Source organism: Armigeres subalbatus, chromosome 2 (genome assembly GCF_024139115.2).
Source record: "Armigeres subalbatus isolate Guangzhou_Male chromosome 2, GZ_Asu_2, whole genome shotgun sequence".
In the NCBI taxonomy this organism is placed as follows: domain Eukaryota; kingdom Metazoa; phylum Arthropoda; class Insecta; order Diptera; family Culicidae; genus Armigeres; species Armigeres subalbatus.
Genome location: NC_085140.1, coordinates 201524739 through 201546553, shown reverse-complemented (window position 1 = coordinate 201546553; position 21815 = coordinate 201524739). Strand labels below are relative to the sequence as shown.

The window sequence follows — 21815 nt, the reverse complement described above, 5'->3', positions numbered from 1 at the left end:
GGATTGGTTTGGTTGGTTTGGATTGGTTTGGATTGGTTTGGTTGGTTTGGTTGGTTTGGATTGGTTTGGATTGGTTTGGATTGGTTTGGTTGGTTTGGATTGGTTTGGATTGGTTTGGATTGGTTTGGATTGGTTTGGTTGGTTTGGATTGGTTTGGTTGGTTTGGATTGGTTTCGGTTGGTTTGGATTGGTTTGGATTGGTTTGGTTGGTTTGGATTGGTTTGGTTGGTTTGGATTGGTTTGGGATGGTTTGGATTGGTTTGGATTGGTTTGGTTGGTTTGGATTGGTTTGGTTGGTTTGGATTGGTTTGGTTGGTTTGGATTGGTTTGGATTGGTTTGGTTGGTTTGGATTGGTTTGGATTGGTTTGGATTGGTTTGGATTGGTTTGGATTGGTTTGGTTGGTTTGGTTGGTTTGGATTGGTTTGGTTGGTTTGGATTGGTTTGGATTGGTTTGGTTGGTTTGGATTGGTTTGGATTGGTTTGGTTGGTTTGGATTGGTTTGGTTGGTTTGGATTGGTTTGGGTTGGTTTGGATTGGTTTGGATGGGTTTGGATGGGGTTTGGTTGGTTTGGTTGGATGTGGTTGGTTTGGTTGGTTTGGATTGGTTTGGTTGGTTTGGATTGGTTTGGTTGGTTTGGATTGGTTTGGTTGGTTTGGATTGGTTTGGATTGGTTTGGATTGGTTTGGATTGGTTTGGATTGGTTTGGTTGGTTTGGTTGGTTTGGATTGGTTTGGTTTGGTTTGGATTGGATTTGGATTGGTTTGGATTGGTTTGGATTGGTTTGGTTGGTTTGGATTGGTTTGGTTGGTTTGGTTGGTTTGGTTGGTTTGGATTGGTTTGGATTGGTTTGGTTGGTTTGGTTGGTTTGGATTGGTTTGGTTGGTTTTGGTTGGTTTGGATTGGTTTGGTTGGATCTGGTTGGTTTGGATTGGTTTGGATTGGTTGGTTTGGATTGGTTTGGATTGGATTCGGATTGGATTTTGGATTGGTTTGGATTGGTTTGGTTGGTTTGGTTGGTTTGGATTGGTTTGGTTTGGTTGGTTTGGATTGGTTTGGATTGGTTTGGTTGGTTTGGATTGGTTTGGATTGGTTTGGATTGGTTTGGTTGGTTTGGTTGGTTTGGATTGGTTTGGATTGGTTTGGATTGGTTTGGTTGGTTTGGTTGGTTTGGATTGGTTTGGATTGGACTTGGATTGGTTTGGTTGGTTTGGATTGGTTTGGGATTGGTTTGGATTGGTTTGGATTGGTTTGGGATTGGTTTGCGTTGGATTTGGGTTTGGTTTTCGTTGGATTGGATTGGTTTGGTTGGTTTGGTTGGTTTGGATTGGATTGGTTTGGATTGGTTTGGTTGGTTTGGACTGGTTTGGATTGGTTTTGGATTGGTTTGGACTGGTTTGGATTGGTTTGGATTGGTTTGGATTGGTTTGGATTGGTTTGGATTGGTTGGACTGGTTTGGTTGGTTTGGTTGGTTTGGTTGGTTTGGTTGGTTTGGTTGGTTTGGATTGGTTTGGTTGGTTTGGATTGGTTTGGATTGGTTTGGTTGGTTTGGATTGGTTTGGTTGGTTTGGTTGGTTTGGATTGGTTTGGATTGGTTTGGATTGGTTTGGTTGGTTTGGATTGGTTTGGTTGGTTTGGATTGGTTTGGATTGGTTTGGTTTGGTTTGGTTGGTTTGGATTGGTTTGGATTGGTTTGGATTGGTTTGGATTGGTTTGGATTGGTTTGGATTGGTTTGGTTGGTTTGGATTGGTTTGGATTGGTTTGGATTGGTTTGGTTGGTTTGGATTGGTTTGGTTGGTTTGGATTGGTTTGGATTGGTTTGGATTGGTTTGGATTGGTTTGGATTGGTTTGGATTGGTTTGGTTGGTTTGGTTGGTTTGGATTGGTTTGGATTGGTTTGGATTGGTTTGGATTGGTTTGGTTGGTTTGGATTGGTTTGGATTGGTTTGGTTGGTTTGGTTGGTTTGGATTGGTTTGGTTGGTTTGGATTGGTTTGGGTTGGTTTGGTTGGTTTGGATTGGTTTGGATTGGTTTGGATTGGTTTGGTTGGTTTGGTTGGTTTGGATTGGTTTGGTTGGTTTGGATTGGTTTGGATTGGTTTGGATTGGTTTGGATTGGTTTGGTTGGTTTGGATTGGTTTGGTTGGTTTGGATTGGTTTGGATTGGTTTGGGATTGGTTTGGATTGGTTTGGATTGGTTTGGATTGGTTTGGTTGGTTTGGATTGGTTTGGATTGGTTTGGATTGGTTTGGATTGGTTTGGATTGGTTTGGTTGGTTTGGTTGGTTTGGGATTGGTTTGGATTGGTTTGGTTGGTTTGGGATTGGTTTGGATTGGTTTGGATTGGTTTGGTTGGTTTGGTTGGATTGGTTTGGTTGGTTTGGTTGGTTGGGTTGGTTTGGTTGGTTTGGATTGGTTTGGATTGGTTTGGATTGGTTTGGATTGGTTTGGATTGGTTTGGTTGGTTTGGTTGGTTTGGATTGGTTTGGATTGGTTTGGATTGGTTTGGATTGGTTTGGATTGGTTTGGATTGGTTTGGTTGGTTTGGATTGGTTTGGTTGGTTTGGTTGGTTTGGATTGGTTTGGATTGGTTTGGATTGGTTTGGATTGGTTTGGATTGGTTTGGTTGGTTTGGTTTGGATTGGTTTGGTTGGTTTGGATTGGTTTGGTTGGTTTGGTTGGTTTGGTTGGTTTGGATTGGTTTGGTTGGTTTGGATTGGTTTGGTTGGTTTGGATTGGTTTGGTTGGTTTGGTTGGTTTGGTTGGTTTGGATTGGTTTGGGATTGGTTTGGGTTGGATTTGGATTGGTTGGATTGGTTGGTTTGGATTGGTTTGGTTGGTTTGGATTGGTTTGGATTGGTTTGGATTGGTTTGGATTGGTTTGGATTGGTTTGGATTGGATTTGGTTGGTTTGGATTGGTTTGGATTGGTTTGGTTGGTTTGGATTGGATTTGGATTGGTTTGGATTGGTTTGGATTGGTTTGGATTGGTTTGGTTGGTTTGGTTGGTTTGGTTGGTTTGGTTGGTTTGGTTGGTTTGGTTGGTTTGGTTGGTTTGGTTGGTTTGGATTGGTTTGGATTGGTTTGGTTGGTTTGGATTGGTTTGGATTGGTTTGGTTGGTTTGGATTGGTTTGGATTGGTTTGGTTGGTTTGGATTGGTTTGGTTGGTTTGGATTGGTTTGGTTGGTTTGGATTGGTTTGGTTGGTTTGGATTGGTTTGGTTGGTTTGGATTGGTTTGGATTGGTTTGGTTGGTTTGGATTGGTTTGGATTGGTTTGGATTGGTTTGGTTGGTTTGGATTGGTTTGGATTGGTTTGGTTGGTTTGGATTGGATTTGGATTGGTTTGGATTGGTTTGGTTGGATTGGTTTGGTTGGTTTGGATTGGTTTGGATTGGATTTGGATTGGTTTGGTTGGTTTGGATTGGTTTGGTTGGTTTGGATTGGTTTGGATTGGTTTGGATTGGTTTGGATTGGTTTGGATTGGTTTGGTTGGTTTGGTTGGTTTGGATTGGTTTGGATTGGTTTGGTTGGTTTGGATTGGTTTGGATTGGTTTGGATTGGTTTGGTTGGTTTGGATTGGTTTGGTTGGTTTGGATTGGTTTGGATTGGTTTGGTTGGTTTGGATTGGTTTGGGTTGGTTTGGATTGGTTTGGATTGGTTTGGATTGGTTTGGATTGGTTTGGATTGGTTTGGATTGGTTTGGATTGGTTTGGTTGGTTTGGATTGGTTTGGTTGGTTTGGTTGGTTTGGTTGGTTTGGTTGGTTTGGATTGGTTTGGATTGGTTTGGATTGGTTTGGATTGGTTTGGTTGGTTTGGTTGGTTTGGATTGGTTTGGTTGGTTTGGATTGGTTTGGTTGGTTTGGTTGGTTTGGGATTGGTTTGGTTGGTTTGGATTGGTTTGGATTGGTTTGGATTGGATTTGGTTGGTTTGGATTGGTTTGGATTGGTTTGGTTGGTTTGGATTGGTTTGGATTGGTTTGGATTGGTTTGGATTGGTTTGGTTGGTTTGGATTGGTTTGGATTGGTTTGGTTGGTTTGGATTGGTTTTTGTTGGTTTGGTTGGTTTGGATTGGTTTGGATTGGTTTGGATTGGTTTGGATTGGTTTGGTTGGTTTGGATTGGTTTGGTTGGTTTGGATTGGTTTGGATTGGTTTGGTTGGTTTGGATTGGTTTGGATTAGTTTGGATTGGTTTGGTTGGTTTGGTTGGTTTGGTTGGTTTGGATTGGTTTGGATTGGTTTGGGTTGGTTTGGTTTGGTTTGGATTGGTTTGGATTGGTTTGGGATTGGTTTGGGTTGGTTTGGATTGGTTTGGATTGGTTTGGATTGGTTTGGATTTGGTTGGTTTGGATTGGTTTGGATTGGTTTGGATTGGTTTGGTTTGGATTGGATTGGTTGGTTTGGATTGGATTTGGATTGGTTTGGGATTGGTTTGGATTGGATTGGTTTGGATTGCGTTTGGATTGGATTGGTTTGGATTGGGATTTGGATTGGTTTGGATTGGTTTGGATTGGTTTGGATTGGTTTGGATTGGTTTGGATTGGTTTGGTTGGTTTGGTTGGTTTGGATTGGTTTGGATTGGTTTGGATTGGTTTGGATTGGTTTGGATTGGTTTGGATTGGTTTGGATTGGTTTGGTTGGTTGGATTGGTTTGGATTGGTTTGGTTGGTTTGGTTGGTTTGGTTGGTTTGGATTGGTTTGGTTGGTTTGGATTGGTTTGGTTGGTTTGGTTGGTTTGGATTGGTTTGGTTGGTTTGGATTGGTTTGGTTGGTTTGGATTGGTTTGGTTGGTTTGGATTGGTTTGGATTGGATTTGGTTGGTTTGGATTGGTTTGGATTGGTTTGGTTGGTTTGGATTGGTTTGGGATTGGTTTGGATTGGTTTGGATTGGTTTGGTTGGTTTGGATTGGTTTGGATTGGTTTGGATTGGTTTGGATTGGTTTGGATTGGTTTGGATTGGTTTGGATTGGTTTGGTTGGTTTGGATTGGTTTGGGATTGGTTTGGTTGGTTTGGATTGGTTTGGATTGGTTTGGATTGGTTTGGATTGGTTTGGATTTGGTTGGTTGGTTTGGATTGGTTTGGATTGGTTTGGATTGGTTTGGATTGGTTTGGATTGGTTTGGATTGGTTTGGATTGGTTTGGTTGGTTTGGATTGGTTTGGATTGGTTTGGATTGGTTTGGTTGGTTTGGTTGGTTTGGATTGGTTTGGATTGGTTTGGTTGGTTTGGATTGGTTTGGATTGGTTTGGATTGGTTTGGTTGGTTTGGTTGGTTTGGTTGGTTTGGTTGGTTTGGTTGGTTTGGTTGGTTTGGATTGGTTTGGTTGGTTTGGATTGGTTTGGTTGGTTTGGTTGGTTTGGATTGGTTTGGTTGGTTTGGATTGGTTTGGTTGGTTTGGTTGGTTTGGGTTGGTTTGGATTGGTTTGGGATTGGTTTGGATTGGTTTGGTTGGTTTGGTTGGTTTGGATTGGTTTGGTTGGTTTGGATTGGTTTGGATTGGTTTGGATTGGATTTGGTTGGATTGGTTTGGATTGGTTTGGTTTGGTTTGGGTTTGGTTTGGGATTGGTTTTGGATTTGGATTGGATTTGGATTGGATTTGGATTGGATTTGGATTGGATTTGGATTGGATTTGGATTGGATTTGGATTGGATTTGGATTGGATTTGGATTGGATTTGGATTAGATTTGGATTGAATTCGAATTGGATTTGATTTGGATTGAATCTGGATTAGCATGGATTTTCTTGTCATTATTGGGTTGTTCTTAAATCTTCTTAGTAATGAGGTTCAACACCGCTTAGTTTTGGATTGCATTTGGGTAAGATTTGGAATGTTTTTTGGAAGAAATTGTCATTGTATTTGACAAACAAAAGAAGGCCGCTTCGTAAATTTGTTGTTCTCTTATCAACCACCGAAAGTATGAATCACGTTTTATCATTCGCGACCCACAGATTGGGAACCCACATTCTAAATCATTGTTCTGGTATTAAAACCATGATGTTGAGTCAAGTTTATTTTGGTGTGCATTTTTCAATGTTCACCTTCGTCCCATTTAAATAACCCAGGAGAAAAACAAGCATTGCATCCTATGCTAGAAGATTTTTTTTGCGTTTTAATGAGAGAAGAAGGGAAATGTGGGGTTTGAGTAAAATGCCTTCAGCGTGTGTCAATAGATTCACACATCAGCGTGTCAATCGGCGAGCAGCAAGCCATGACTTTGCCTCTTCTAGTTAGACCTCCGCGGCGTGTACACGCATCCACGGAGAGTCGCTGTCATAACTTCGTTCCGGCATTTTAGGGCTACACAATTCCGAATATTTGCCTATAGAAATTTGTAACATATTATCTTGAAAACTTTTTTTATCGTGAAAAATCTTTTAAAAATTCCAAACAAACTTCAGGGTAGTTCCCGTGGAAAATCCGAAAACAATTTTAGAAAAACTTAGATAATTTTCTGGCGATATTCAAAAGATTCTCCCGTTAATGTCTTGAAAACGTCCAAAAAATAAAGAAAAAAATCTTTAAGAAATGAGCGTAATGGAAAAATCGCCACACCAATTCACGCCGCAGGCTAAAATTTTGTCTAACGCCGTCGCCGCCGATTTTCGGACCGGCGCACACCTCTAACCATAAAACTCCTCAAGTCTTTTAGCAAGATGTGCCCGCTGCCGGAAGCTTTTGTAGGCAAATACAATAGCGGTTTTCTAGAAAGACGATCAACAGCAGACTAGATGTTTACTTTACGACAAATTTTTGAGCAAAAAATCCAAAGGGTGATGTAGACAATTTAAAAAAAGCATGTGACTGGCTCGACTAACTCAAGCTGGCTGCATTTGTTTGAATCCGAATTTAAAATTCCTATCCACAGCTATGAATTAGGGCACCCGATCACGGCTGTCTTTATTCAGATGCCCTATATATTTGCTTTAAAATAAGCCGTATTGCGGTCACTCAACAAATCACACTATTTTGACATTCATCTTTTAAATCTAAAGCATCTATATAAAGTTTCGCTCTTCTCGAGGCTAAACGAGACGCTTTAGAAACATTTCCTTGCCTTGCGAGGAGCTTTCAAATGGTCCAGAATATGCACTTCGTAAAGATTTTCCAGTTTGGTCTGCTAAGAGATTCAAAGCTATGAGCCTGTTGTAGGGGAGAAAACTTAAACATTGCATAGGAAGGGCCTCATGATGTAATGTGAAGTGCCTGGACTCTGACAAAATAATGCTACTAGAAATGTATACCGTCAGAAGGGGTTACTATGCAGAATTTATTATTGACTTGCATTAGAAGATGCAATAAGCATATTTATTTCAAGTCAGTTATGTTACTAACTGAATAATTTGTGCACAGATTTACAGATCATTCGATTCTCTTTAAGCAAATCGAATGTTTCAAAATGCTCACACTGTTTAAAATTATTCCAATTGACGGTGGCTGCTATTGAAGTGCTCTACGTTCATTCTCAGATTCTAGGCATGAAGTTATTTTCCAATGAAGTTGTATGACTACAAAGAGTATACATATTCAATGCCTAAATTATCAAATGAAAACCACCCTCGGTAATAGACACTTGCAAACCCGTACTCCCGAGTATGACCACAATATTATAGTTAAAGATGGTCACTGTACCGGTTGGAAGTATTCTGCTCGCCAGCGCATATGACCGAGGAGTTCCAGAACGCTTTATGCCTAGATGTGCGATAACTGTAAACATGTCCTGCTCGGAACAGTTTAACAAGTGTCTTTTGCATTCACCCAGGTCGGTCCAACAACGACAACGTCAAACGATGTGGGTGGCAGCGGTTGCGTTCCTGACGGCAACAACCGACCCAGCAGTGTAACGTGAGCCATTACGGGGGTCAAAAACACATTGTGGTACCAATAAGGGACCATCATCATCATCGTTGCCGGCGTCGTCGTCGTCGTCGATGTTGTTGCTCAAGAGCATCACTCGAGCTCCCGTCTTTTCTCATATGACATCCCGTAAATTGCTTTTGTGTTTCGGCAGGCTCAACGAATTCTCCCATGCATTCGTCCTCCCGTTTTACCGCATCAAGCCCCATTGAGGTTTTTTGTATTGTTTTACCATCGAGGAACTCAAAGACTTTGAGAAAAGCCTATTACTTACCAAAATTGCTTTCGTTTTGGCCTCCAAGGGCGACAAAAATGATTACTTGGGTGCTAAAATCGTTCCAAGGTGGCACAACTCTTTCGGAGGGGAACGAAACAGTTCGTCTTTTCCTCGCATCCCTAAGAACAAGTACCGAAGCATTCGAAATTAATTAAAAATAAATGAAATTTTAATTGAAAAATATATTCTTTGTCGTTTTCCCCATCAGGACGGATCCCCGACTAGCAAAGGCAAGGTGTCCGCGCGCTGGTGTTATTCGAGAAAAATTGGAATTTAAATGCTTACACATTCATACTTTCTTCGGTGGAGCTTTTTTTTGGGAGGGGAGCCAACTTTTTTTCAGCTACTGCCTTATCGGTGGCAGTTCGTAAGGTCGTCCCATTAAATTGTAGGTCTCAGCTGGTGCACGGTGTTACATGTGTCAAAAGGGGACCACAATCAACGATGCCAAAGGTAGCCAACCGAGGAGCATTAAGAATTCGATGGGGATTCGGTGAAAAATAGGAAAATAATATTAATTACCCAATAAATTGGCTTCCCTCCTGCCTACGGGTTCTCGAATGGCGCATTTCACGGCGGAAGAGGGTGAAAGAGCGAAATAGATTTCCTTCCATTTTTTGTGGATGCTGAACGCGACTTTCAAGTGTTGCTACAGGTGAAGTGATTTGAAATTTTGTCCGCAGTTGGCGGATCATTGGTGGTAATTAATTATGCCGTTGAATTTCAGATTAGTTATCGGGAGGAAAATGTGCTGAGTAACTTCTTTTATAGGATTTGGGCTTTAATAACAGCACAGTTGAGGTTGATTAGTAAGTAGGAAAGCAGTTGGAACCCCCTTCAAGCTTCCATAAACGTAGATTGGAGTATGTAAAGACTTTTCCCAACAGTTTCTGGCTAACATTGGCAATAAAACTCAATGAATGAAAACAGTGCTCAATAAATGGTGAGTTAACAAAATTAAATTACATGCGTGCAGCCGAGGCCATATGACATGTCAGGACGTCTTATTCTACTGGTTGGTCTCCAGGCTTATGATTACAGACAGTGTGACTTCAAAGCATTCCTGTAACAGAACAGCTCGTGGCAACTGATTTCCATGCCAGATGACCCAACGGACCTGGAAGCATAACCTCTCGGTCATCATGGCACCATTTTATTTGGGTCGTTTGGCCGAATAGGTCATTTGGCTGATAATGTCCTATGGCTGAAATAGTCGCTTGGTAGAAAAGATCATTTGGCCAAAAATGTCATTTGGATCAAACGGCTGAAGTAGTTGTTTCCTATTTTTCACTTGTCATTTTTAATCTACAACTGACCATTAATCACTTAACGCTCTAAACATTTAACACAATCGGCCGAGTGACATTTATGGCCATATGACTTGTTTATCAAACAACATGTACGATCGTATGATCCGTTCAGCCAAATGATATTTTCGGCCATAAGACTCGTTCGGTAGAAATGGCGAAATGGCCTATTCCATTCTGGCAACTGTTCCGACTTAATTATCCGTTCGGGCAAAGGACATCTCTGGTCTAATTGGCATTTCTGCCAAACGACCATTTCAGCCAAATGACCTATTTGATGACACTATTATCACTATTGACCTCTTCATATGACACAATTCTTGAGAATTTCGAGATACTTTCTGTGTTTAGTAATTAAATGATGTGCATTATAACATATCCACTGAATATTACTTGATTATACCTTCCTTTTATATCTTTGGGTTGTTGATTTTTTTCGGTGAAAAACGACACACACAATTCCCGTTTTTTAATAACGTTTCGGCTTACTCCTTACTCGGCTACTAAACTACAAAATACCTTCCTTTGTTATCAAATACAACAATATAGTTTATCATGATTCTTTTCCAACCCCATCTCCTTCCCCCTGTATGAACACGTGGTTTCTAGACAGCGACCTTCATCTATGGTTTTTTACCATTGTTTTTCTATCTCATAAGAAATGGGTGCCGACTGTCAATTGAGTATGAATTTTCTCAAAAGCTACTAATTTTAAACATCATGAATGTCTCTGTATGTGTTCATAGGCGAAGGGTCATTTGAATGAAACTCATCCAACCGAACGGGTCATACGGCCGAATAGGTCAACTAGCCGAATAGGTCATTTGGCCGAATAGGTTGTTTGACCGAATGGGTTATATGGCCGAACGTCATTAACCAAATAAATAGACCTGTGTGCCGATTGATAATTTTCAGCCAGCTGGGACGGCGTCACGCAGTTTGGACATTTCTCCGGAAGAACCTCTGGGAAGTTTTTCCAAAAAATCCTCCGGAAGTTCCTCCAGGAATTCCTCCGGAAGTTCCTCCAGGAATTCCTCCGGAAGTTCCTCCAGGAATTCCTCCGGAAGTTCCTCCAGGAATTCCTCCGGAAGTTCCTCCAGGAATTCCTCCGGAAGTTCCTCCAGGAATTCCTCCGGAAGTTCCTCCAGGAATTCCTCCGGAAGTTCCTCCAGGAATTCCTCCGGAAGTTCCTCCAGGAATTCCTCCGGAAGTTCCTCCAGGAATTCCTCCGGAAGTTCCTCCAGGAATTCCTCCGGAAGTTCCTCCAGGAATTCCTCCGGAAGTTCCTCCAGGAATTCCTCCAGAAGTTCCTCCAGGAATTCCTCCGGAAGTTCCTCCAGGAATTCCTCCGGAAGTTCCTCCAGGAATTCCTCCGGAAGCTCCTTCAAGAATTCCTCCGGAAGTTCCTCCAGGAATTCCTCCGGAAGTTCCTCCAGGAATTCCTCCGGAAGTTCCTCCAGGAATTCCTCCGGAAGTTCCTCCAGGAATTCCTCCGGAAGTTCCTCCAGGAATTCCTCCGGAAGTTCCTCCAGGAATTCCTCCAGGAAGTTCCTCCAGGAATTCCTCCGGAAGTTCCTCCAGGAATTCCTCCGGAAGTTCCTCCAGGAATTCCTCCGGAAGTTCCTCCAGGAATTTCTCCGGAAGTTCCTCCAGGAATTCCTCCGGAAGTTCCTCCAGGAATTCCTCCGGAAGTTCCTCCAGGAATTCCTCCGGAAGTTCCTCCAGGAATTCCTCCGGAAGTTCCTCCAGGAATTCCTCCGGAAGTTCCTCCAGGAATTCCTCCGGAAGTTCCTCCAGGAATTCCTCCGGAAGTTCCTCCAGGAATTCCTCCGGAAGTTCCTCCAGGAATTCCTCCGGAAGTTCCTCCAGGAATTCCTCCGGAAGTTCCTCCAGGAATTCCTCCGGAAGTTCCTCCAGGAATTCCTCCGAAGTTCCTCCAGGAATTCCTCCGGAAGTTCCTCCAGGAATTCCTCCGGAAGTTCCTCCAGGAATTCCTCCGAAGTTCCTCCAGGAATTCCTCCGGAAGTTCCTCCAGGAATTCCTCCGGAAGTTCCTCCAGGAATTCCTCCGGAAGTTCCTCCAGGAATTCCTCCGGAAGTTCCTCCAGGAATTCCTCCGGAAGTTCCTCCAGGAATTCCTCCGGAAGTTCCTCCAGGAATTCCTCCGGAAGTTCCTCCAGGAATTCCTCCGGAAGTTCCTCCAGGAATTCCTCCGGAAGTTCCTCCAGGAATTCCTCCGGAAGTTCCTCCAGGAATTTCTCCGATTGCTCCTCCAGGAATTCCTCCGGAAGTTCCTCCAGGAATTCCTCCGGAAGTTCCTCCAGGAATTCCTCCAGAAGTTCCTCCAGGAATTCCTCCGGAAGTTCCTCCAGGAATTCCTCCGGAAGTTCCTCCAGGAATTCCTCCGAAAGTTCCTCCAGGAATTCCCCCAGAAGTTCCTCAGGAATTCCTCCGGAAGTTCCACCAGGAATCCCTCCGGAAGTTCCTCCAGGAATTCCTCCGGAAGTTCCTCCAGGAATTCCTCCGGAAGTTCCTCCAGGAATTCCTCCGGAAGTTCCTCCAGGAATTCCTCCGGAAGAACCTCCAGGAATTCCTCCGGAAGTTCCTCCAGGAATTCCCCGCGAAGTTCCTCCAGGAATTCCTCCGGAAGTTCCTCCAGGAATTCCGCCGGAAGTTCCTCCATGACTTCCCTCCGAAGCTCCTCCAGGAATTCCTCCGGAAGTTCCTCCAGGAATTCCTCCGGAAGTTCCTCCAGGAATTCCTCCGGAAGTTCCTCCAGGAATTCCTCCGGAAGTTCCTCCAGGAATTCCTCCGGAAGTTCCTCCAGGAATTCCTCCGGAAGTTCCTCCAGGAATTCCTCCGGAAGTTCCTCCAGGAATTCCTCCGAAGTTCCTCCAGGAATTCCTCCGGAAGTTCCTCCAGGAATTCCTCCGGAAGTTCCTCCAGGAATTCCTCCGGAAGTTCCTCCAGGAATTCCTCCGAAGTTCCTCCAGGAATTCCTCCGGAAGTTCCTCCAGGAATTCCTCCGGAAGTTCCTCCAGGAATTCCTCCGGAAGTTCCTCCAGGAATTCCTCCGAAGTTCCTCCAGGAATTCCTCCGGAAGTTCCTCCAGGAATTCCTCCGGAAGTTCCTCCAGGAATTCCTCCGGAAGTTCCTCCAGGAATTCCTCCGGAAGTTCCTCCAGGAATTCCTCCGGAAGTTCCTCCAGGAATTCCTCCGGAAGTTCCTCCAGGAATTCCTCCGGAAGTTCCTCCAGGAATTCCTCGCGAAGTTCCTCCAGGAATTCCTCCGGAAGTTCCTCCAGGAATTCCTCCGGAAGTTCCTCCAGGAATTCCTCCGGAAGTTCCTCCAGGAATTCCTCCGGAAGTTCCTCCAGGAATTCCTCCGGAAGTTCCTCCAGGAATTCCTCCGGAAGTTCCTCCATGAACTCCTCCGGAAGTTCCTCCAGGAATTCCTCCGGAAGTTCCTCCAGGAATTCCTCCGGAAGTTCCTCCAGGAATTCCTCCGGAAGTTCCTCCAGGAATTCCTCCGGAAGTTCCTCCAGGAATTCCTCCGGAAGTTCCTCCAGGAATTCCTCCGGAAGTTCCTCCAGGAATTCCTCCGGAAGTTCCTCCAGGGATTCCTCCGGAAGTTCCTCCAGGAATTCCTCCGGAAGTTCCTCCAGGAATTCCTCCGGATGTTCCTCCAGGAATTCCGCCGGGGGTTCCTCCAGGAATTCCTCCGAAGTTCCTCCAGGAATTCTTCCGGAAGTTCCTCCAGGAATTCGTCTGGAAGTTCCTCCAGGAATTCCTCCGGAAGTTCCTCCAGGAATTCCTCTGGAAGTTCCTCCAGGAATTCCTCCGGAAGTTCCTCCAGGAATTCCTCCGGAAGATTCTCCAGGAGTTCCTCCGGAAGATCCTCCAGGAATTCCTCCGAAAGTTCCTCCAGGATTCCCCCCAAATTCCTCAAGGAATTTCTCCCGAAGTTCCTCCAGGAATTCCTCCGGAAGTTCCTCCAAGAATTCCTCCGGAAGTTCCTCCAGGAATTCCTCCGGAAGTTCCTCCAGGAATTCCTCCAGAAGTTCCTCCAGGAATTCCTCCGGAAGTTCCTCCAGGAATTCCTCCGGAAGTTCCTCCAGGAATTCCTCCGGAGGTTCCTCCAGGAAGTCCCTCCAGGAATTCCTCCGGAAGTTCCTCCAGGAATTCCTCCGGAAGTTCCTCCAGGAATTCCTCCGGAAGTTCCTCCAGGAATTCCTCCGGAAGTTCCTCCAGGAATTCCTCCGGAAGTTCCTCCAGGAATTCCTCCGGAAGTTCCTCCAGGAATTCCTCCGGAAGTTCCTCCAGGAATTCCTCCGGAAGTTCCTCCAGGAATTCCTCCTGAAGTTCCTCCAGGAATTCCTCCGGAAGTTTCTCCAGGAATTCCTTCGGAAGTTTCTCTAGAAACTCAGAACCTCCTCCGGAAGTTTCTCCAGAAACCCCTCCGGAAGTTTCTCCAGAAACTCCTCCGGAAGTTTCTCCAGAAACTCCTTCGGAAGCATCTCCAGAAACTCCTCCGGAAGTTTCTCCAGAAACTCCTCCGCAAGTTTCTCCAGAAACTCCTCTGGAAGTTTCTCCAGAAACTCCTCCAGAAGTTTCTCCAGAAACTCCTCCAGAAGTTTCTCCAGAAACTCCTGTGGCATTGCCGTGTTGCACTCCAAACGGAGGGATATTCGGAGAAGGCACAACTACTCAGTTTGATGGTTAATATACAATTGATTGTTTATTCCTTCAATAAAGTTTACATCACTTAAAGCAGACTCAGACAATGCTATTTTCCCACGTATTCGATATGCTCGTGGATGCATGGCTTGCGTTATTTGAGAGTATGATTTTGATAAGAAAATTATTTTGAGCTTTTTAGTCGAATGTCTTCACTTGTCATAAGACGAGTTTATACAATCCCATTGAATCCCACCACTTAATTGTATCTTGACAGATACGTATTTCGACCTCAACAGTAAGGCCGTCTTCAGTGTCTCGTACTTGACTCGACTTCGATGGAATCAATGGGATTGTATAAACTCGTCTTATGACAAGTGAGTATGATTTTGTTCACACAGTCATGCCGTGTGTAAAGAGTTAAGGGCTTATACTACATATGATTTCGATACACCTCGTGTCAAGTAGGGAAAGGTACAAAATTACCGTCACACTCCTCCGGAAATTTCTCCAGAAACTCCTCCGGAAGTTTCTCCAGAAACTCCTCCGGAAGTTCAAACGGAAGTTCCTCCAGGAATTCCTCTGGAAGTTTCTCCAGCAACTCAGAAACTCCTCCGGAAGTTTCTCCAGAAACTCCTCCGGAAGTTTCTTCAGAAATCCCTCCGGAAGTTTCTCCAAAAACTCTTCCGGAAGTTTCTCCAGAAACTCCTCCGGAAGTTTCTCCAGAAACTCCTCCGGAAGTTTCTCCAAATACTCCTCCGGAAGTTTCTCCAGAACTTTCTTCGGAAGTTTCTCCAGAAACTCCTCCGGAAGTTTCTCCAGAACTTTCTTCGGAAGTTTCTCCAGAAACTTCTTCGGTAGTTTCTCCAGAAACTTCTTCGGAAGTTTCTCCAGAAACTTCTTCGGAAGTTTCTTCAGAAACTCCTACGGAAGTTTCTTCAGGATTTCCCACAGAAGTTCCTACAAAAACTCCTCCGGAAGTTTCTTCAGGAACTCCTCCGGAAGTTCCTCCAGGAACTCCTCCGGAAGTTCCTCCAGGAACTCCTCCGGAAGTTCCTCCAGGAACTCCTCCGGAAGTTCCTCCAGGAACTCCTCCGGAAGTTCCTCCAGGAACTCCTCCGGAAGTTCCTCCAGGAACTCCTCCGGAAGTTCCTCCAGGAACTCCTCCGGAAGTTCCTCCAGGAACTCCTCCGGAAGTTCCTCCAGGAACTCCTCCGGAAGTTCCTCCAGGAACTCCTCCGGAAGTTCCTCCAGGAACTCCTCTGGAAGTTCCTCCAGGAACTCCTCCGGAAGTTCCTCCAGGAACTCCTCCGGAAGTTCCTCCAGGAACTCCTCCGGAAGTTCCTCCAGGAACTCCTCCGGAAGTTCCTCCAGGAACTCCTCCGGAAGTTCCTCCAGGAACTCCTCCGGAAGTTCCTCCAGGAACTCCTCCGGAAGTTCCTCCAGGAACTCCTCCGGAAGTTCCTCCAGGAACTCCTCCGGAAGTTCCTCCAGGAACTCCTCCGGAAGTTCCACCAGGAACTCCTCCGGAAGTTCCTCCAGGAACTCCTCCGGAAGTTTCTCCAGAAACTCCTCCGGAAGTTTCTCCAGAAACTCCTCCGGAAGTTTCTCCAGAAACTCCTCCGGAAGTTTCTCCAGAAACTCCTCCGGAAGTTTCTCCAGAAACTCCTCCGGAAGTTTCTCCAGAAACTCCTCCGGAAGTTTCTTCAGAAACTCCTCCGGAAGTTAATCCAGAACAAAGTTTCTCCGAAAGTTTCTCCAGAAAATCCTCCTAAAGTTTCTCCAGAAACTCCTCCGGAAGTTTACCAGAAACTCCTTCGGAAGTTTCATCAGTAACTCCTCCGGAAGTTTCTACAGACACTCCTCCGGAAGTTTCTCCAGAAACTTCTTCGGAAGTTTCTCAGAAACTTCTTCGGAAGTTTCTCCAGAAACTTCTTCGGAAGTTTCTCCAGAAACTCCTACGGAAGTTTCTTCAGGATTTCCTACGGAAGTTCCTACAAAAACTCCTCCGGAAGTTTCTTCAGGAACTTCTCCGGAATTTCCTCCAGGAACTCCTCCGGAAGTTTCTCCAGGAACTCCTCCGGAAGTTTCTCCAAGAACTCCTTCGGAAGTTCCCCTAGAAACTCCTTCGGAAGCACCTCCAGCAACTCCTCCGGAAGTTCTTCCAGGAACTCCTCCGGAAGTACCGCCAGGAACTCCTCTGGAAGTTCCTCCAGGAACTCTTCCGCAAGTTTCTCCAGGAACTCCTCCGGAAGTTCCTCCTTAACAATTTCAGAACAAAACTTTTAAGAAATTCTAATAGGAGTTTCTTGAAGTTTTCTAGGAGCATTTCCTTAAATTCCTGAAAAACAATTAGTTTCTTCATTTCCCGAATTAAACGCAAACTAAAAGTAACAGTTCAATCATTTTTAGCAGAGCAGGTTTACTTTTAACAGGTATCGAATCGTTCTTGATAGATGACTTATATTAATTTGTTGAATAGCACCAGGCATTCGTATTGCCAGATAATTTTCTGATTTTCGAACTGTCACTTCTAAGTTCAATTTGCGAAGTGAGAAAGACAAAATCAAACCCAACTTAAAAGTAAAAAAAAAATAAAACCCAATTCAATCGGTCATGAAAATCGCAGATACTTTCCGATAGGACCAATAAGACATCTGTCAAAAATAGTTTGATATCTGTCAAAAGTAATCTTGTTGTATGAACAGCGTTATTTGTAAATTTTTCAATGTCACTTTTGATCTGTGTTCAATTCGGGAAATAAGTCGCAGCCTTAAGGAATATATTTTTATGTCTGCCGAGGATACCTGTACAATGAACGTTCGATAATTATGCTCTTTCTAGTTAGGATGCTTTTTAGTACGGGCAAAACCTAATTTAAAAGCAGCTAAACTTCAAAATGAGATGTAAAAACCGCGTTGACGTTTTGTTTCCGAGTTTGACGTGCATTGAGCACGGAACGTAAAACATTCCTTTGTCAAATGTTAAATGTGAACAAGATTGTCGCTTGTCAAAACGAACGCCACAATTAGCGAACGGCATTCGCTAGTTGGGTTGAGGTCGTACACCAATTAGCGATCGATGAATGTATACCAAAATCAGCTCAATGCTGACCCATCACCCATCCTATATTGTTAGAACCCATCCTATATTGATTGAAGTAGATTTGAATTTTTGAATTTGAATTCTTTGAAGTAGATAAATGTAAGATGAACTTGACTAAAAATATGTACTTCCGATAGGATGAGCTTACCAGTAAAAATGCTCTTTTAGCAAAATGTACGGAATCAATTAAACTATGTATTGGTTTAATAGTCTTCCAATAGCCATCGGCGTGGTAAAAAATATTCAGCAGCGTAGAAACTTTTATTGCGCGTTGATGATGCCGGCGCCGGCGTAAGAAAATTAATTGGCCAAATAGGTCATTTGACATCTCACTTCTCAATCATTATTTCTCACTTCTCACTGCGAAAAGCGAGAAATTAGACGTTTGAAATGTTGAGTGAGAAGAGAGGCATATATCTTCTCACTTCGCACTTCATACATTTCACAGTGAGAAGCGAAACGTCGCATCTCTCACTCCTCTTTTCTCACTTTCCACTTCTCAATGTAAAAAGTGAGAAAAGAGAATTGAGACGTCGCACATCTCACTTCACACTATTCATTTTTTACATCAGGAAGTAAAAAGTTGGGACAGAAGAGTGGAAAGTGAGACGTCTCACTTCTCACTCCCTTTATCTCGCTTTTCACTTCTCCTTGTGAAAAGTGAGTAGTGCAAAGGGCGATGCCTCTCTTCGCACTCAACATTTCTAACTTCCCATTTCTTAATTTTCTCAGTGAGAAGTGAGAAATGATGATTAAGAAGTGAGACGTTAAATGATCTGTTTGACTTAAAGACTTGTTCGGCCAAATGACCTATTCGGCGAAATGACCTATTCGGCTGTATGACCCTCAGCCAAATGTCTTTCGGCCTAATTGTCTATTCGGCCAATTATGGTATATTCGGTCAAACAGCTTGCGGCCTAGTGACCTTGGGCTAAATGGCATTCGGTCGAAAGGTTTTCCATCCAATGGTTTTCGGCCAAACGGGGGACATACACAACAAACATACACATACAAGTGTTCAAAGTAACACAATTTTAACCAAATCAAAGACTATTCATCGAAAAATGATCAATTATTTTACATCTATAGTATAATCTTTTGAAAATTTAATCATTGAAAAGTTCATTATTTTTCAATTTGTAATGATCCATTTTTCCTGTATAACAAATATATGACATGTAATAATAGTTCACTCTTTCTCTTTCGTTTCAGGTATGTCCCATTGAACGATTTGCACGATATGAACAAAATAAATAACTTCACAGTCCGAATGATAAGTATACAGCTGCATGCAAAACTGATTTTTTCCTGGCTCAACCAAGTGGAACAATAACACGTTTCAATAATTTGAAAAAGAGCGTTTGCACATTGTTGACTTACAGAGCAAACAATCAGCCGGAGTGTATTTACATTAACGAATTATTTAATTTAATGCAAAGATAAATACATTCATGTAAAAAATTCACTCATCTCGACAACCAGTCACATCTCATCTCTGGGTCCATGCGGAAGCATTCGCCAAAAAGATTAAAAAAAATGAAAGTAAACCATTCGCAGCATAAACTATGTGGAAATAACGTATTTTGGTAGAGAACGGATACCCCATGCTTTTCGTTTCCATCTCGTCCAGTAGACCACCGTAATTTCATACTGCGGTGTTGGTTGGACTTCCAAAACTGGAATTATCTACCAAAAAAAAAGTTTTAAACGACGATCCTTCCCGACAAGCAAACGCTCCCCACACGAATCGCAGACGACGACAGTGTGAAGAAGCTTCTTTAGTAGGGGAAAATGGAATAAGACGGGTGTGTAAAGAGTATAATATGAACAAAATTTGTATTTCATCAATACGTAGTAATTTCCTCACATTTTAATATCGAATGCTGCTTTCAGACGGCTGACTGCGAATTCCATCCTATGATTTTTTAGGATTGTCTTCTTTGTCATGTTGGACACGACACGTTAGTATCTAAAGAACAAATGTCAAAATGACAACTTTGCTTGAAAACCTCGCAGTCTACAACTTTGAAAGCGAACACAAAACTACGAGGTGGCAATGGAAAAAATGAAACAATACCGAAATAAGACACCCGGTTTTCCCCTACGGCTTCAAGCTGGCTGAAATGGAGCACTAAATAAACAACGGACAAAAAACTCAAAAGCGTTACCTGCTGCGCGTACAACAAGTGGAAAACATTTTCCGACCATTAATGAAATTGTAAAACCAGCATTACCATCCATGTTTTCGACAGAACTACAACAATCTCGAGCAAAACGCGGCGTTGGCGAGGAGCAGCAGCTGAAGAGAGCGAGTATGACATGGGTAGTGAGATTTCCTGCAGCATATCACGTTCCGAATAAATCAAGCAACTTTGCACTTCCCCAATAGCAAATGAGATACGACATGCGAAATTGGGTGGGGAATAACAACGGTTCGCCCGCTAACGGCTAATTAATTTGTTCAACCATGTTATTTAAGCACTTTTCATGAGGGTTTTTTTTTTCGTTTGTATCACAGGAGTGGGAATTCGTAACTTGATGGCTCATCACAAAAATTTACAAAATTCAAATTTACGTTTTCATCCAAACTAAAATTATGAAACTTTCCTGATTTTGGCGCAACACGTGTGATAGACGTGAAAAGTTATCTCACAGCAATTGCATTTGCTCACAGCCAGTTGTTGCGTTTACGCCGTATTGGGTACCACGGTTTCCATGTTCTCATCAGTTTCTACTCACTCGAGCGTAAATATTGAATTTCCATATCATTAATTCATGCATAAATATTTAAACTTTTTTCGGCTCGACCCATCTCAGCGCATTTCGTTAATCACCATTCCGCTGAGACAGTGCGATGTTGTCCACCTACGAAATACGTTTTATTGTTCCCCGAACGCACATTTGTCCCCTTTCACCATTATCATGCGCTCAAATAGTTTGCCATCCCGATAAGTTTCCAGTAACTTTTGAAGAGAGATTTTCACTTTTATGGGTTCCTAATCTATAAACGCCCCACCTTGTGGGGATTGTCCGCCGGAAAATTTGAGAACGAAAGTCGTCACGCTTCGGAAGCGAACTTCGTGGGGAAAACCGAATCGTTGCCCTCTGATGTCTTTCAAACTATTAAACCGCTATTAGCGTCGCTTAGGCGTGGGATCCTTAAGAGTTTGTTGTCGGTCGCAAGGGTGAGATAATAACAATCTTTCGTCCGGTATGGTAGGAAGTTGTTACAGCAAGTGAGAAGACACGTGTGAGAAAAAGCAGAAAGCTCAAATTAAAAACTTTTTGGTCTGTGCATTATATTGGTTGAATTTTTCATGAAGCCCGAAATCGTCAATCTGGGTTGTGAAATATTTATTAGCCATTTTGAAAAGTAATCATATCTGTGCAAAAGGATATAACTTTTAAGATCGTGAGTTGGGAATTTATTCTGTTGATTGTGATTTCTGATATCAGTCTAAAATGAGGACTACAAAACCTATGTTACATCGAATTAGATGTTGATTACAGGTAATGCAATACATACTTTATATGTGCTTCATCGTGTATTGACTGAGACAAATTAGAAATGAAATATCGATCCAATAATAAAACTAATAAAAAGTATTTAAATATTTTAATAAAAGAATCTTGTTTTTATGTGTTATCACCAGAAGCCAAAACAAATCATCTTCTAACGCAACAGGTACTGTCCATGACAGAAATAATTTTGCAGGGCTTCGGTAAGAAACGGAAATTGACAAAGGTCCTATCATCATGGTAAATGAGAAAACCAGCTCACTCCATGCAACAAATGCTCCGCTCCTGCACGTGTGTGCGGTGACATTTTTCCTTGCTTCGTCTTTTCAAAATTCTTCAAATCCCTCCGATCCAAGAATGTCTAGAAAACACATAAAACCATTACGGCACCTGATTTTCTGCCACTGGCAACTTTCGATTTTCTGTTCCCGTAAAAACATCGGCAACGGAGGGAGCCTTATTTCTGTTTCATAGAGCATTTTCCGGGAAAGCTGATTGAATCTGACAGGAATCCCTACGTAGGTTCGAGTGACAGTATTTTTCCTTTTCTTGGCAGAAATCAAAGTTTCCTCCGAAGCATTCCCGTCATCCGGGGACGGATAAATTAAATTTAAATTAGCTCATCCATCTCACATGTGCCTGGTGCTGCGCAATTTTTTCAGGAAGGTTACTTTCAGGTAAGGAAGCAACGTGTGGGAAATTAGATTGTCATCAATTGATGTGTTGCTTTTTTTTCTCAATGCGGCTAAACAATTTATGATTTTCTATCGTCTAAATCGCCAATCTTCTGGGAACAGTCAGTGATCATTGTAGCAGCGATTGAAGTATTGTAGCACATACGCTAAAATCGATGACAATTTACGTTCGGAAGTAGTTCTCAAGCCGAAATCAAGCCGAATTATTCTTAAGGAGTTTTAGGCGTACCTTAGAACTATCGCAAAATCATCTGATTTTTTTGACGTTGAACAACTTCTTACCCGAAGGTACTGGGTGTCAAATTAGAATCTAAAATTGGGGACCGTCACGAAATCATGTTAGATTTTGAACGTTACGCGCCTTTATCTTTCAATGGATTT

The 21815-nt window shown here is 43.0% G+C and overlaps 1 long non-coding RNA gene across 2 annotated transcripts in view; it reads left to right on the top strand.

Moving 5' to 3' along the window:
• The window catches only part of LOC134215756 (uncharacterized), a 106842-nt gene that overhangs the window by 42098 nt on the left and 42929 nt on the right, over positions 1-21815 (top strand). The window contains exon 4 of one of the 2 annotated variants that reach the window (XR_009980296.1): positions 18433-18588. The exons of the other annotated variant lie outside the window; for it this stretch is intronic. This is a non-coding gene — a long non-coding RNA (uncharacterized LOC134215756). Of the gene's footprint in view, positions 1-18432; positions 18589-21815 lie in introns of those variants that run through there. 2 annotated transcript variants of the gene reach the window in all.